Below are 17,695 nucleotides of genomic sequence, written 5' to 3'. Positions count from 1 at the left end.
ACACATTCAAAACAAAAGTAGAAAATAGCATTATTTATTTATTTTTCTTGGTACGAGAAAATCTACTTTGCTTTGCACATGTAGAAATGAGTGAGAGGATAACACTGTCAAGACTTAATTCATTACAGTCTACTCTGTGTGCTTGTATTTCAGTGAAGGAGTAAGCTAAAACTGCTGAATTCGCTGCATGTATGTTTGGTTTAGCTTAGAGTGTGTGTACTGCATGGAGACACTCTAGGCTCTTTCTATACGTACTGAGACTATCTCTGGAGGTGATTTCAAAGTTTTGGATATAAGTTCCCTATGGATTATTTTTTAAAAATATAGGTAAGTTTCCTATGAATAAACATCAGACATCAAAATAAAAGAGAGATTGATTGAGACGGAGGGGATATGATAGAGATTCGAGTTTAAAAGGAGAAAGTGGGGCTGGAGAGATGGCTTAGTGGTTAAGCACTTGCCTGTGAAGCCTAAGGACCCCGGTTCGAGGCTTGATTCCCCAGGACCCATGTTAGCCAGATGCACAAGGGGGCACATGCATCTGGAAATCCTCTGCAGTGGCTAGAAGCCCTGGCGCACCCATTCTCTCTCTCTCTCTCTCTGTGCCTCTTTCTCTGTCACTCTCAAATAAATAAATAAAAATAAACCAAAAAAAATTTTTTTAAAGGGGGAAGTGGGAGGAGGGAGGGCAGTACCATGGGATATTGTTTACAATCATGGAAGGTGTTATTAAGAAAATAAGTTAATAAAATATAAATTAATAAAAAATAGGTAAGGTGCCTATGAATAAATATCTGAAATTGACAAATTGTCTACTGTTTTCTGATACTTCTTGCCTCTGTTGGGTGATAGATTTTTGTTTTTGACCTAATGACATTTTTTTTTCTGACCCAAAGTCTCCATTTCTCAGTGTTTTTGATCTAATACTCTAAGATGAATATAATACTTTTCTTTGGCTCTTCCCACTCAACAGTATTAGAATTATACAGTAAGTGTAACTGATGTCATTATTTCTCCTCATGCTTCAAATGTTGATATTCTGATTTTCTAGCTGCTTGAATTCAAACCTTATCTGTCTGTTCCTCCCTAATTTTAGTGAAGCCTTACCTGTTTGTTTCTAGATCCACACTGGTGGGTGAGAGCTGTTTTCTGCATTCCCTTCCCATTTCATAGTAGAATGTTTGTATTTGGCTCATCCAGGCTCCTTTCCTACTGTTTAATTAATAAGTACTTGGCCTCCAAATGATTCTGGGTGTACTGCTTTGTGCATCTGGCTTTATATGGGTACTGAGAAGTTGAACTCTGGTTGTTAGGCTTTGCAGACAAGCATCATAAATGCCTAGCCATTTCTCCAACCCAAGGGATCATATGCTTTAACCATTTATCCTAAAATAAAACCTTCAAGGTTCTATTTTATTGAAATATAGCAAGGTCTATATACATTATATCTCTCCTTTGGGTTCCCATCTCATGTAAGATATAAGTTAAACAAACATATGTGTCTTTGCAAGAACAAACAATAATTTTTAGGGTTGGAAAAGTTCAAATTAATTTTGGGCAACATCAAACATTTTTTCCATTTTGCAGATCATATTGGTGATATTGATACTAAGTATATTAGCCCATCTTAGACAAATATCTTTTCTCTAATTTGTGCTTCTTAAATTTTATATAGATACATAAAATAATATAAAAATTGTTATGTTGAACATACCTACTTTTATACCACCTACCTCCCTTTTGTCCTCTTTGAAACCATAGACAGTATAAGGTCTACTTTCATACTATGTATTCCTATTCAAATGGAAGATCTATTTTTAGGTTTCTGGCAAAACTCTATACTTCCTTCCATAGTGGCTTGATTAGTATTTTGTGTATGTTCTTTCTATCCAAAGTCTCTTCAAGATTTAGCTCATGCAGCCCTCGTGGATCTTGTCAAAAGCTTTTTCTGTATGTGTTGGGACAATCATTTAATTTCTGTCCTTGACTTCATGGTGTGATGCATATACTCATGTGACACCCTGTGTGCTAACTTGTGGTGCCCCATGGGCTTGCATACATGGCCAGAGAAGAAGGGCGGCTGTTCTCAACAACTCACCTATGAGCTTTTCCTGTGACAAAATCTTTTAGTGATTCTGGAGCATGCCAAATCTCTGCTACCTCAGTACTGGGATTACAGGTGTTCATGGTCATGTTAGCTGTTTATGTGTTTTCTGGAGATCGAGGTTCAGTACCTCCTGAGACATTCATGATTCCATAGGAAGAACACTTACCCACTAAGCCATCTTTCCAGCTTCTGTCTGATTTTATATATTTATATTTTTTTTACATAGGCATTACAGTTACAAACTTCCCTCTTTAGACTGTTTTCCTTGTGTCTCATTGGTTTTAATTTGTTGTGCTTTCATTTTCATTTACTGATATGACTTTTTTCCTTTTTGATTTCTTCTGTGACATCCATCATTTAATAGTGTGTTGTTTTAAACTCCATGAGTTTGTATATTTTCTATCTTTTCTCTTGATACTGAGTGTTAGCTGTATTCTATTATGATCAGATAGACAACAAAAAGTTCTTCCAATTTTCCTATATTTGTTGACTTTCTTTGTGTCCTGTATTTGATCTATTTTAGACAAATGCCATTGGTTACTAAGAAGAATGTGTACTCTGCAGTGCTTTGATGGACTGTTCTGTACATATCTGTTTCGTCTGTTTAGTTTATGATGCCATTAACCTCAGACTTTTCTATTCATATTTGGCTGAAAAAACCCCTGTGTATTTGTGAGAGTGGGGTATAGAAGTTACCCATTATGACTGTACTATAGTTAATCTGTGGCTTTACCTAGAAGTAGTTGTTTTATATGATTTGGTACACCTAGAATTATAATGTCTTCTTTTTAAATATTTTAGTCATTTATCTGATAGAGGCAGAAAGAGGCAGATATAATGGGCACACTAGGGCTTTCAGCCATTGTCAACAAAATCCAGATACATGTACCACCTTGTGCAACTGGCTTTTATGGGTACTGGAGCATCAACCTGGGTCCTTAGGCTTCATAGGCAAGTTTGGTTCCTGCAGCAAATTCTTCTGCTGAGAGACTGAATGTGGATGTAGTCCTTTCCACAAGTGATGCTCCGAGGGTGGAATCTCAGGTGCTGGGGTCACTTCTGGAACTTCTCTAGGAGTCCCCCACAAACACTGTCCTTGCTCTTGTGTGATGCTTCCCGATTCTTAGCTAGCTGCTTGGAGCCTGTGCGAAAGCTCCCCTGTGGGCTCCTCCTTCACTCAGGCTGTGCAGCGTTCAGACTCTTCCACATAGTCAACCAGCGTCCCACTAGCTTCGGGTTAGATAAAATCCTTAAAATACATACATAATTATATATTCATTTAGGTTTAGGTCTTTCCCATTACTCTTTCAAGTGTTTCAACCCGTAGGAATTCTAAAATCCATCTTGAACTCTAAGGACTTGAATATTTCCTCTTTTATTCCTGCCTTAAATGTCTTCAAGTTTTTCTTTATTCTTCCTCCTTCTTTGTTTACTTGACAATTAAAAATGTGAGCGATAACTCTGATTAAATTCACAAAAAGACAGGTAATTTGGTGCAGAAAATAATGTAACAGTGCTCTGGACTGATGCATATGATCCAAATAATATAAATTTACAAATGAATAGCATGACCTTATTTAAACAATTTAGATACAAGGGCATTCTTAAGTTAATTGCATACAAATTCTAAGAAAATATACCATTTTAACTGGTATTAAGAATTACATATTTTTTGAATAAGCACGGTGAACACAGGTATATGTGAGCATGGATACAGGTAGGAGTATATTTGTGTCATTAAGATACAATTTTAGCCAGGCGTGGTCGTGCACACCTTTAATCCCAGAAATCAGGAGGCAAAGGTAGGAGGATCGCCATGAGTTCAAGGCCACCCTGAAACTACCTAGTGAATCAGTGTCATCAGTTCCTCAGTCCTATTGGGCACATTTGAAGGGCTCAAGGACTGTGAGTGGATTGAATCTGATGTGCTGAAATGGATGTACTGAACATCTTCATCATCACTGAGTTTCTATAGGACAAGAACAGAATATGTGGCTATTTTTTGTCCCACCCATCACTAATATATGGCTCATAAGTCTGTCTTGTGTCCTGTAGCAAGGGAAGACTGCATTTCATTTCCTTTATTTATTTGTCTGAAGAATTGGAAAAATTCATACAGTATGTTACAATGTTTAGTGTCCCTAAATAAGCATATGTAACTGAAAAATATATGTCTGCTGACTCTTAACTGAAGTATTATGTGGGATTTAGTAGATTTTGTTGAACATGGTTTCTCTACCTTGTTTTTTTTTTTTTTTTTTTTAGTTGAAATTGTGAGAGAATTCTTATTAATCATGACTTAAAACAGTTTTAATATGAATCATACATCCTTCTGGACCAAAAACCATTAGATCTAATTTTTCCACTTAAAATTATGTTTTTATTTACATCACTTTACATTTACAGAAAAAAAAAATGAGCAGAGAGCTCCTGTACTTTCTACTCTTCTCCCAATGTGTCTCAAATTAATAACAACTTGCATTACTGAAGACGCATAACTCAATAACTCTGTACTGTCTTGAATATCTATGGCTCTGGGAACCTGCAAACAAATCACTACCTCTATAGTTTTACTTTTGCAAGAACGAATATACTTTGAAACCTTCAATATGACACTAATCATGCAGCTTTTTTTTAAAAAAATATTTTATCCATTTGCTTATTTACTTGAGAGGGATGAGAGAATGCATTCCAGTGCCCTTTGCCTTGGCCAGGACCTCTTGTTCTGGTCCCTTTTAACTGGTTAAGGTAAGAGATAAATCTTTTCATTACTTTTCCACATTTTATTATTCCAATTAGTAGGATAAAATAATTGGTTTTATCTCAGGGGTCCAATAAAGCAATTTAGCTCTTAATAGGTCTTGTTAGATTTAAGACCAAAGCAGTTTAGGGAACTTTTTTTTTTTTTTAAATTATTGGTATACTACCTGCTGAGTCATCAGCATAGAAATGAGAGGTTAATTTCCTTCCTATGAAATGAAGCAGATAATCTGCTACTGGACAATGCAAACGAACTCCATACAGATGTACATGTCACTTTGAGTCCTGGGGAATCAAGCCCGGACCTGCTGCTTTGTAACCAAGTGCACTTAACCCCTCAGCCATCCATCTCCCCTGCTGTCACGCAGCTTTTAAAACATTAGGTATGGACATAGTTAGTATGTAAACAACACATGTGGGTACCATCCTACCATCCTCGCTGCCCCTTTCTTGAAGAGGCCTTATTCTTTGGGGTGCAGGTCAACTTCATGGGGATTGTAGGCCATACATTATGGGGGCTGCAGTGAGTTATTGGGGGAGGCAGTGTCTCTGAGCAAAATGTCCCAACTTGTGGCTCTAACAATCTTTCCACTCCCTCTTCCGCAAAATTCTCTGAGTCATACTGGGAGCATTGTAAGTCTACTTTCAGTGATGGGCACTTAGGAGCCTCTGGATCTCTGGTTTGGTAGGTGTTGAGTGTCCTCAGTGTCTAATCCTTCACCCTGTGCTGATATCAGATTCACTAAGAGAGCAGGACTCTTGCTCATTTCCCCATTTCCTCTGTGGTTTCAGCTGGGCCTGGATGGAGTGCACTGGGTCTTTTATCTCCTCAGGTCCAGCTCCCATCCAGAAAAGAGAAGCAGATTCTCCAACAGAAAGTGGAGTCAGCACTGGTTAAATGGGAATAGCCATTGTTAATTTAGAGAGAGTTTAAAGGGTGTAGACCCTCTTATAGCCCAAGGTTAGTGGGAGCACGATAATGGAAAGCAGAATCATTATCTGGATATGATTATGATTTGTTTCCCAGTTCCAGATATGGTTTCCTTTCCACTGAGAAAAATCTGTTAGCCAATCCAAGACTTTGAGTTGTTTAGACAGATGTTGGTCTTTCCTCCAGTAGCTCATGTAGCACCATCCAGCCCTAGACAGGGTAATTGTCTGGGGACTTTCTCTGCTGGATTCCTATCAGGTCTCTCCATAGCTGACAGCATATGGTGTCTTCAGCAGTGTGTCTTATCATTAACCTCTGGTTAAATGCTCTGACAGAAGTCTGTCTTTTGTGTGTGTGTGTGTGTGTGGTGGGGTTATCTACTAGGTCTCTCTGATCAACAATTCATTGTGGATGTAAATTACATCTTGGCACAGGGAATTACAGGCCAGTGCCAAGGGAAAAGAAAAAAAATAAATAAAAAGATAGAGAAGAAAGAGAAGCAGAAGAAATTTAAGGCTAGGCTTCATCCCACCCTTTGCAGGGCCTTTCACTTCAGGTGCTCCCTCTAAGGTCCTCTTGAAGGTTCTACCTTTTCATATAACTTCCAGGATATAGGATTCTATGGTACTAGTCCAATTTAGGTTCAGTGTTGTGCCCCTCAACTCTTCCCCTTCACCCATGCCTTCCTCTCCCTATTATACAAGCCTTGAGATTCAGGTATGTCAGCAATGCAGGCTAATCCAGGTCAGGAACAGCAGATGAGTGAGACAATGTGATGGATGTCTTTCTGTGATTGTGTAAGTTCACTTAGAATGATCTGTTCCAAGTTTGGCAAATTTTCTAAAAGTTTCATTGTGTCATTTTTTTCTTACTGTTGAGTAGAATTGAATCATATAGAAATAGCACATCTGGCTTATCCAATCATCCAGTATGGACATCTGGATTGACTCCAGTTCTTAGCTATTATGATTTGAGCAGCTATAAATATGGTTGAGCAAATATCTCTGAACTGAGATATGGAGCTTTTAGGGAAAATAACCAGTAACAGAATAACAGGGTTTGTTGGTAACTCTGTATTCATCCTTTCCAGGATTCTCCATATTGATTTCCATAGTAGTTGTACCAGCTTATATTACAACCATCAGTGAATGAGAATTCCTATTTCTCCACAGCCTCGCCAACATTTGTTTACATTTGATTTTTTTTTTTTTTAATGTTTACTATCCTTACTGGGGTAAGGTGGAATCTCATAGTTGTTTGAATCTGCATTTCCCTAATGGTTAGGGATATGGAACATTTTCTTAAGTGTGTGTTAGTCATTTGAAATTATTCCTCTGAGAACTCAGTACTTAGTTCTCTGCCCCACTTTTGGAGTGGGTTGTTCAATTTTTTCTTGTTTAGCATTTGGAGTTCTTTATAGAATGAAGATATTAGGCTTCTGTCAGTGGTATAACTGTCAAAGATTTTTCTCCCATTCATTAGGCAATCTATTTGCTCTGCTTATGTCACATTTGTCTGTGCAAAAGCTTTGTAGTTTTATAAGATCCCATTGGTTTAGTGTTTGTTTAATTTCCTGGGCTACTGGGGTTTTATTCACAAAGTCTTTAGCTAGTCCAATATTGTGGAGAGTGCATCCCTTTCTTTCTTCCAGTAGTTGAAGAGTTTCAGGTCTTATTTTTATGTTTTTAATCCATTTGGACTTAATTTTTCATATGATTATGTGTATGAGTAGGTTTAATTTCATTTCTTCTACAGATGGTCATCCAATTGTTCCCACACCATTTGTTGAAGATGCTGCCTTTTCTCCAGTCTACATTCTTGGCAACTTTGTCAAAAAACAAGCAGCTCTAGTGACTTGACCTAAGGCCTGAGTGTTCAATTCTATTCCATTAGTCTATATTTCTGTTTTTATTACAGTACTATGCTACTTTGGTCACTACGGCTTTATAATATAGCTTTAGATTGGGTATGGTGATACCACCAGAGGTGATTTTTCTTTTGAGGATATGCTTTAATATCTGAGGTCTTCTGCCACTCTGTGTGAATTCTGAGACCATTTTGTAAATCTCTGTTAAGAATAAACCTGGCATTTTTATTGGTATTGCCTTAAATATGTCTATTGCTTTTGGTAGATTTGCCAGTTTCACAATATTAATTCTACCTAGGAACATGGGAGAAAGTGCCATCTTCTCAAGTCCTCCTCTATTTTTTTTCTTGAGTATTTTAATGTTTTCTTTATATATAGGTCTTTCACATCCTTGGTTAGTATTATTCCAAGGTATTTATTTATTTACTTTTGTTGGTATTGAGAATGGGACAACCTCACTGATATCTTTCTCTGTACATTTGTCCTTTGAATATAGAAAAGCTACTGATTTTTGTACATTGATTTTGTCTCCTTCCACTTGGCTGAAGAAATTTCTCACCTTTAGAAGTTTTGAGATGGAGACTTTCAGGTTGCTAGTATATAGCATCATGTTATCTGCAAATAGAGCTAACTTGATTTTTTCTGTTCTAATTTGAATCCCATTTATTTCTCTCTCCTGTCTTGTTGCTTGGGCTAGTACTTCTCATACTATGTTGAAGAGCAGTGGTGAGAGTGGGCACCCCTGTCTTGTTCCTGATCTCAGTGGGAAATCCTTTGACTTTTCCCCCATCAAAAATTTCTTGGCGGGCTGGAGAGATGGCTTAGCGGTTAAGTGCTTGCCTGTGAAGCCTAAGGACCCTGGTTCGAGGCTCGGTTCCCCAGGTCCCACGTTAGCCAGATGCACAAGGGGGCACACGCGTCTGGAGTTCGTTTGCAGAGGCTGGAAGCCCTGGTGCGCCCATTTTCTCTCCCCTTCTATCTGTCTTTATCTCTGTGTCTGTTGCTCTCAAATAAATAAATAAATAAATAGAAAAAAAAGAAAAAATTTCTTGGGCTTTAGGAACTTTATATATAGCCTTTATTATATTGAAATATAAAACCTTCATGCTTATTCTTTCCAGAGTTTTCATCATGAAATGGTATTGTATTTTGCCAAAGACCTTCTCTGCATCAATTGAGATGATCATGTCGTTCTTATGGTTCAGTTTATTTATGCAGTATATTATTTTGACTGATTGACATATGTTAAACTATCCCTGCATCTCTGAGATAAAAGCCTACTTGATCAAGGTTGATAATACTTTTGAAGGATTTTGTCCAGTATCTTTCTGTTTAAGGTCATTAGGGATATAGGCATATAGTTTTGTTCCCTTGTTGCATCTCTGTCTGGTTTTGGTATTAGGGTGATGCTAGCTTCATAAAAGGAGTCAGGGAGGATTCCCTGTTCTCTTATTATGCAGGACAGTTTGAGAAAAATTGGTATTACTTTTTCAATGAAGGTTTGATATAATTCAGCTGAGATGCCATGTGGTCCTGGGCTTTCTTTTCGGGGAGGTATTTGATTACCTTTGCAATAGCCATGGGTGTGGTAGGTTTGCTTAGGAGGCTAATATGCTCTGAGTTTTGTTTAGGTAGGTGGTATGTATCTAGGAATTCATCCATTTCTTCCCGATTATTCAAATTGTTGGAGTAGAGGTTTTGGAAGTGTGTCCTGATGATTCTCCTAATTTCATTGATTGTTGTGATCTCTCCTTTTTCATTTCTGATTTTGTAAATTTGAGACTTCTCTTGTTTTTTTTTGTTGTTGTTGTTTGGTCAAATTGGACAGAGATTTTTCAATCTTGCTTATTTTTTCAAATAACCAACTTTTTGTTTCATAGATTTTTAAAAATTATTTTCTTAGTTACAAATTTGTTAATTTCTGCTCTAATCTTGATTTTCTTTTTTCTGCCTGGGGCTCTTTGGGTTGGATTCTTCTTGTTTTTCCAGTGCCTTAGGGTCGACAGTTAGGTTATTAAATTGGTTTCTCTCATTGCTATGAATTTTTCCCTTATGACTGCCTTCATTGAGTCCCATAATTATTGGTATGTTGTGTTTTCATTATCATCCAATTATAGGAATTTTACAATGTCTTTTTAAATTTCTTCCACAACCCATTCATTGTTTAAAAGTGTGTTGTTTAGTCTCCAGGAGTTGAAGGAGTTCTTGATGTTTATCTTGTTAATTTTTAGTTTTAAAACATTGTAATCTGACATGATACAGGAAGTTACTTAAATTTTCCTGGCTTTATGAAGGAACACTTTATGGCCTAATATGTCATCAATTTTGGAAAAGGTTCTATGGGTTGCTGAGAAGAATGTGTATTCTATAGAGTTGGTATGGAATATTCTTTAGATTTCCATTAGGTCTAGTTTATCAAAGATATTGTTGAGCTCTATTATTTCCTTGTTGATTTTCTACTTAGATGATCTGTCTATTGATGATAGTGGAGTATTAAAGCCTCTGACTGTGATGATGTTGGTGTTTATTTCTGTTTTATTGTTGAGTAGATTTTGTTTTATAAACTATGGTACTGTTGTGCACCTGTGTTTGGTGCTTATATATTTATGATTGTGATGTGTTCATGTTGGATCATACACTTGATGAGTAGGAAGTGGCCTACTTTGTCCTTTGTGATTACTTTTGGTTTAGAGTCTATTTTATCAGATATAAATAGAGAAACACCTTTTTTTTTTATTTCCATTTGCCTGGAATGTCATCTTTCAACCTTTCACCCTGAGGAGTTATCTTTCTTTTGTGGTGAGGTGGGTTTCTTGAAGACAGCAGAAAGGAGGGTACAGTTATTTTTTAGCCTTTCTCATAACCTGTGTGTTTTGATGGGTGAGTTAATACCATTAACATTTAAGGTTACTGCTGTAAGGTTAGAATTAATCCCTGCCATGATGAGGTGTTTTATGACTTTCTTGTGTTTTGTACTATTCAGAGCATCATCTATTTTTGTTATTGTTATCTTCTTTTTGTTGGTTCGTGATATGGGTTGTTTGACTGTTCTGTGTGGAGTATTCCCTCTAGTATTTTCAGTAGGCTTGTCTTTGTGTTCATATAATCACACAGTTGAAATTTTACATGGAAAGTGTTTCTTTCACCATCTATTATGAGGGATACTTTTGCTAAGTAGAGTAGCTTGAGTTTGAAGGCATAATTTTTCAGACCTTGAAGTGTTCCATTCTAGGCCTTTCTATTTTTCAGGGTTTTCATTGATAAAACTGATGTAATTCTGATAGGATTGCCATTGTATGTTATAAATTGTATCTGTCTTTCTGCTTTTAACATTTTCTCTTTGTTTTAATTAAGAGTTTTGAGTATGATGCATCTTAGCATGTTTCTTCTTTGGTCCTGTCTGTCTTGTGTTCTGTGGTCTTCTTGTATGTAGATGTACCCCTCATGTTGAATATGGTCTCCATGCCTCTGGCATGGATTGCCTCTCCTTCCTGTATTCCCATGATATGGATGTTTGGTTACTTTAGGGTATCCCACAGTTCCCTCACATACTGTTCACTTGATTTTTTGAACTAAGCAAAATTTTTGGCATCCCAATCAATTTCTTCTCACTCATCTTCCATGTCAGAGGTTCTGTCTTCCACATGGGACACATAAGAATCTGGCTTACATGAGTTCTGGGAAATCAAACCGAGGTTCGTTGACTTTACAGGAAAACATATTAATTGCTAAGCCATTTATCCAGCCCTGTACTGTTTACCTTTAAGTGCATGTGCACGCATGTACTTGCACACACATTAGTTATTATCCTAATGTTCCCATTATTTGTCCAAAAATATGAAAGTATTTCTTCAACACATTTTTCATAGCAGAATTTAAGAAGCTAAGACAAGAAGATCATGAGTTGGAGGCCAGGAGAGCCGCCTGTCTTAAAAGGAAAAGAAAAATCCCTTAGACATACTTATAGAAATATTTTCTCTTTGACAGCCATAAGGCATGTTGGCAAATCAAGAAACAGACTCACTAAGTTAACTTGAACTATGAAATAGCTTAATATGTGACTACGAGTGAATTTTGTGTCACCAGAATTATCTTGTGTCTCCCTCACTCCATGTAATGCATGGACCTGGCAGTATTTTGGGGAGGGTTACTTTTAATTAAAGATTTAGTGAAGGAGACTGGAGAGATTGCCTAGTAGTTAAGGCACTTGCCTGCAAAACAGAAGGACCCAGGTTCAATTCCCCAGTTCCCATGTAAACCAGATGCACAAACAAAGTTCAGAATTCCTTTGCAGTGGCTTTGAGGCCCTGATATGTCCATTCTCTCTCTCTCTCTCTCTCTCTCTCTCTCTCTCTCTCTCATAAATGAATAAATAAATAAACAAATAAAATATTTTTTAAAAGTTTAAGTGAAGGAACATTTAATCTATGGAGTTGAAATATGTACTTTCTTATACTGAATCCTTTTGTGTGTATGTGTGTGTGTGTGTGTGTGTGTGTGTGTGTGTGTGTGTGTGTCTGAAACCACATAGATTATAAGGTATTAATATTTATACAATTATGTGAAAAAATAACATTTAAAGTGACATCTCTTAATTGGTTATGGTAAGAGATAAATCCTTCCATTCCTTTTCTATATTTTATTATTCCAACTCGTAGGCTAAAGTAATTGGTTTTATCTCAGGGGTCCAATAAGGCAATTTAGCCCTTAATAGGTCTTGTTCGATTTAAGACCAGGGCAGTTTGGGGGACTTTTTGCAGTTTTTTTTTTTTTTTCTTTTTCATTATTGGTACACTACCTGCTGAGTCATCAGCATAGAACCAGAGGTTAATTTCCTTCTTACTAAATGAAGCAGATAATCAGCTATGGGAGAATGACTTCTGTGCTGTAAATAAGCTTTGACAAGCTGAGGGATAGCTCAGCACATCCCTCAGTCCTCCTCATGCCATCTGTCCACAAATTAAGATGAAGTAAATATATTAATTTGTTACATTTCAAAAGCTGTACTGACAAGCCCATATGGACATGTTAAATATTTGTGGATAACTGAAACCCTTTACTAATATTCCATTAAGTCATGAGTTCTCGTTCTACATACTTCCTTTTCAACAAATAACATGTGGATGATATTTGTGAGAAGATGTACCACTAATGAAAATCAAAGCAGAGGGGTCTCAAAACATTATACTAAGGAATTCGAAGGAATAAAAGTTAGACGTTATATCAACTTCATGCCATGAAATTCATTCCTTTCACTAAAAGTGAATTATTCAGACAGATGACTAGGTTTGCTATGATATTTCCAAAGAAACAGTTTTGATGAAATATTCCTATCTTCCTTGAAAAATATATGTCATAAGCTAGACTAGGTAATTGAAAAGGTTGCCTCCTTTCATGTAAGAATAACATGTCAAACAATGGGAAAAGATTGAATTTATCTTCCTTGAGAAAAGAAATCAGCATGTAAGTTTCAGGAAAGTAAACAGCAATAGTCATGGCCCTGTGCAGGAAATTTTCTGTTTGTCTTGCATGAAAAACAAACATATCTGTGCACATATATGTGTACATTTAGACAAATTAAAACCTTAACAAAATTCTTTCTTTAATTCAAATCTTTTGAAAAACTGTCACTAATACAACGTATATCACTGTATAAAATTTTTAGAATATTTTATTTATTCTTTGACAAATTCATGTATATGTATATAAATTTAGCTTTTTTATATCCATACTCTATTACCCTGTCTTTTTTTCCTTTTACTTCCCAATCAATTAGTGCCCCTTTTAATTTCATTTTGTGTGTGTGTGTGTGTGTGTGTTTGTGCGTGTGAGTGAGAGAGAGAGAGAGAGAGAGCATAACTGACTTTTCCTATTGTTCCTAGCATGAGTGTGGTTATTTACCAGACCATAGACAATGTACCAGTGGCTGTATTATTGCCATGACTCTTCTTATACCACAAATATTTACAGCAAAGAGTTCCTCTCACAGAGTGGAGGCTCATGACAGAATGTTGACAGGTCCAATCTTGTACACACCAGAGCTGCTGTGAGTCCATGAGTATAGTGGCCAGAAGATATGTTATGTCCAGAAGACAACACTTCTCCCTAACCTTTTGCTTTTATATTATGACCCTTTTATTACCATGTTTTCTGAGCCTGTGATGGTGTGATATCGATATTCCATTCAGGGTGAGGACTCAAAAGTCACTTATTCTCAACATCTGGACCTGTCATGAATATGGTGGCTACAGGAAAAAGCATCTCTGAACAAGGCTGGGAGCAGCACTAATAAATGGGTATTAATATAAACATTTAGAAAGCAGTTTGGAAACATGTCTGTTGCAGTCAGGTTCAGCATTGCTGGTAGAAATCACGCAACCAAGAGCAGCTTCTGAGAAAAAGAGGTTCATTTTGGCTTACAGGCTCGATGGGGAAACCCCATGATGGCAGGGGAAAACAATGGCATGAGCAGAGGGTAGATATCACACCCTGGCCAACATAAGGTGGAACATAGCAACAGGAGAGTGTGCCAAACACTGGGGAAACTGGCTATAACACCCATAAGAGCTCACCCACCCACCCCCCAAAAAAAATACTGCCCCAGAAAGAGTTAATTCTCAAACCTCCATCAGCTGGGAGCCCAGCATTCACTTAAGTTTATGGAGGACACCTGAATCAAACCACCACATTCCACCCGTGGCCCCATAAACAGATAACCATACATAATGTAAAATGCAATGCATTCATCTCACTTTTAAAATGCCCATAGTTTTTATCAATTCCAATGATGTTCATACATCCTCATAGTCCAAGATCTTTTAACTAACTGAACCATAAAATACGAAAACATAACTTCAAAACACCCATAACGGTACAGAATAAACATTCACCCTGCAGAAGATGGCATTGGGTCTAGAAAAGAAACATTTAGCAAGTACAAGATTTAAAACAATCAGAGTGAACATCAAACTCTGTAACTCTAAGTCCAACAACTCTAGCCAGTGACAAATATGCAACTCTGATAATTCTAACCAGCAAGAAGTCTCTGGCATTCCAATTCCACCCCTCCACCTAGGCTACTCACAGTTCTGGAAAACTTCATCAGGGTAGCAGCTTTCCTTAGCAGCCATCTCGTGATCCCAGCATCTCTACTGGGTCTCCATTGCAACCCACGGTTCATTCTCATGGCTCCATTGGATCTCCATGCAGGTATCCAGCAAAGGCATCCAGTGCTTCACACTGCCCATGGCCATTTCCAAAACACAAGACCATATTGCAAAATCAAAGACCCTCTTTCCAGCATTGCTTATACTCCACAATACCAGATATGGTGACAATTCATTAATCCAGGGGGGAATAAAGTAGACTTTGAAGAACAGGACAATCCCTGAGCATTCAGGACCCTTCAGAAGAGTCTACATTCTTTTGTTGCCCAAGTGCAGTTCAGCTGCCCCAGTCTCAAAGGTTGTAATCTCTCAATTGCAGCTGAATGGGCAGCAGTTCACCCAAAGACTTTTTTTTTTCTGTGCCATATCCATCTGCTCACATCAGTTGATTTTTTTTTAATTTAAAATTTTTTATTTATTTATTTGAGAGCAACAGACACAGAGAGAAAGACAGATAGAGGGAGAGAGCGAGAATGGGCGTGCCAGGGCTTCCAGCCTCTGCAAACGAACTCCAGGCGCGTGCGCCCCCTTGTGTATCTGCCTAACATGGGACCTGGGGAACTGAGCCTCGAACCGGGGTCCTTAGGCTTCACAGGCAAGCGCTTAACTGCTAAGCCATTTCTCCAGCCCACATCAGTTGATTTTGATGCAAAGCAACTGTGCACAACTTCTCAGGCATAACAAAAAGCCTCACACAAGCTTATAGCCTAGTCCAAGCAAAGCTCTTTTTCACCCTCATAAACCAAACCTCACAGTCCACAGTTCTTACTACATTCAGGTCTTTCAATTCTGACCAGAATATTCTATCAAACTGTACTTACAGCACTGCAAGTCATCTCTTAGGTCAATGTTTCAAATCCTTCCACATTCCTCTTGAAAATCAGCTCCAACAGGCCAGAGCCACACAGTCAGGTGTCTAGCAGCAATTCATTGCTCGTTAACACTTTTCTATTGCAGTCAGGTTCACAGTGCTGGTAGAAATCACCTGATAAAAAGAAGCTTGTGGGGAAAAAGAGGTTTATTTTGGTTTATAGGCTCACGAAGGAAGCTCCATGATGTCAGGGAAAATGACAACATGAGCAGAGGGTGGACATCATCCCCTGGCTAACATAAGGTGGACTATAGTACCAGGAGAGTGTGCTAACACTGGCAAGGGGAAACTGGCTATAACACCTATAAGCCCACCCCCAACAATACACTGCCCCAGAAGGCGTTTGTTGCAGTCCGGTTCGCATTGCTGTTAGAAATCACCCAACCAAGAGCAGCTTCTGGGAAAAAGAGATTTATTTTGGCTTACGGGCTTGAGGGGAAGCTTCATGATGGCAGGGGAAAACGATGGCATGAGCAGAGGGTGGACATCACCCCCTGGCCAACATAAGGTGGACTACAGCAACATGAGGGTGTGCCAAACACTGGCATGGGGAAACTGGCTATAAAGCCCATAAGCCCGCCCCCAACAATACACTCCCTCCAGGAGGCATTAATTCCCAAATATCCATCAGCTGGGAACCTAGCATTCAGAACACCTAGGTTTATGGGGGACACCTGAATCAAACCACCACATTCTGCCCCTGGCCCCCATAAACTGATATCCATACATGATGTAAAATACAATGCATTCAGTCTGACTTTAAAAGTCCCCATAGTTTTTATCAATTTCAATGATGTTCATACATCCCCATAGTTCAAGATCTTTTAACTGAGCCATAATACCAAAATATAACCTCAAAAAACCCAGAATGGCACAGAATAAATACTCACACTGCAATAGATGGCATTGGGCATAGCAAAGAAACACTGAACCAATACAAGATTTAAAACAACCAGGGCAAATATCAAACTCTGTAGCTTCAAGTCCAGCAACTCTAGCCAGTGACAAATTTTCAAGTTCGATCAACAAGTCTCTGGCATTCCAATTCCGCCCCTCCAGCTAGGCTACTCACAGTCCTGGGAAACTTCATCGGGGCCGGCAGCTCCTCGGCAGCCATCTCATGGTCCCGGCATCTCCACTGGGTCTCCACTGCAAGCCACGGTTCATCCTCATGGCCCCATGGGGTCTCCATGCAGGCAACCAACAAACCTGCTTCACACTGCCCATGGCCATTTCCAAAACAAAAGACCGTGTTGCAAACTCAATGACCCTCTTTCCAGCATTGCTTATACTCCACGATACCAGGTAGGGTGCCAATTTGTTAATCCAGGGGGGAACAAAGCAGACTTTGAAGAACAGGACACTCCTTGAGCACTCAGGCCCTTTCAAAAGAGTCTACATTTTTCTTGTTGCCCCAGCGCAGGTCAGCTAGCCCAGTCTCAAAGGTTGTAATCTCTCAGTTGCAGCTGAACGGGTAACAGTTCACCCAAAGATTTTCCTTTCTGTGCCATATCCCTCTGCTCACACCAGTTCATTTCTACGCTAAGCAACCCTGTACAACTTCTCAGGACATGGGCACAAGAGCAAGCTTCTCCCACAAACTGCTAGCCCAGTTCAGGCACAGCTCTTTCTCACCCTCATAAGCCAAACCTCACAGTCCATAGTTCTTACTGCATTCAGGTCTTAGAGCTCAGACCAGAATAGTCCATTAAGCTGTACTTACAGCACTGCAAGGCATCTCTTAGGCCAAGGTTTCAACTCCTTCCACTTTCCTCTTGAAAATCAGCTACAAAAGGCTGAAGCCACATAGTCAGGTGTCTAGCAGCAATCCCACTCCTTGGTACCACTTTACTGTTGCAGTCCGGTTCGCATTGCTGTTAGAAATCCCCCAACCAAGAGCAGCTTCTGGGAAAAAGAGATTTATTTTGGCTTACGGGCTTGAGGGGAAGCTTCATGATGGCAGGGGAAAACGATGGCATGAGCAGAGGGTGGA

This window comes from Jaculus jaculus, chromosome 6, assembly GCF_020740685.1.
Source record: "Jaculus jaculus isolate mJacJac1 chromosome 6, mJacJac1.mat.Y.cur, whole genome shotgun sequence".
In the NCBI taxonomy this organism is placed as follows: Eukaryota; Metazoa; Chordata; class Mammalia; order Rodentia; family Dipodidae; genus Jaculus; species Jaculus jaculus.
Note: the sequence above shows the minus strand (reverse complement) of the source record.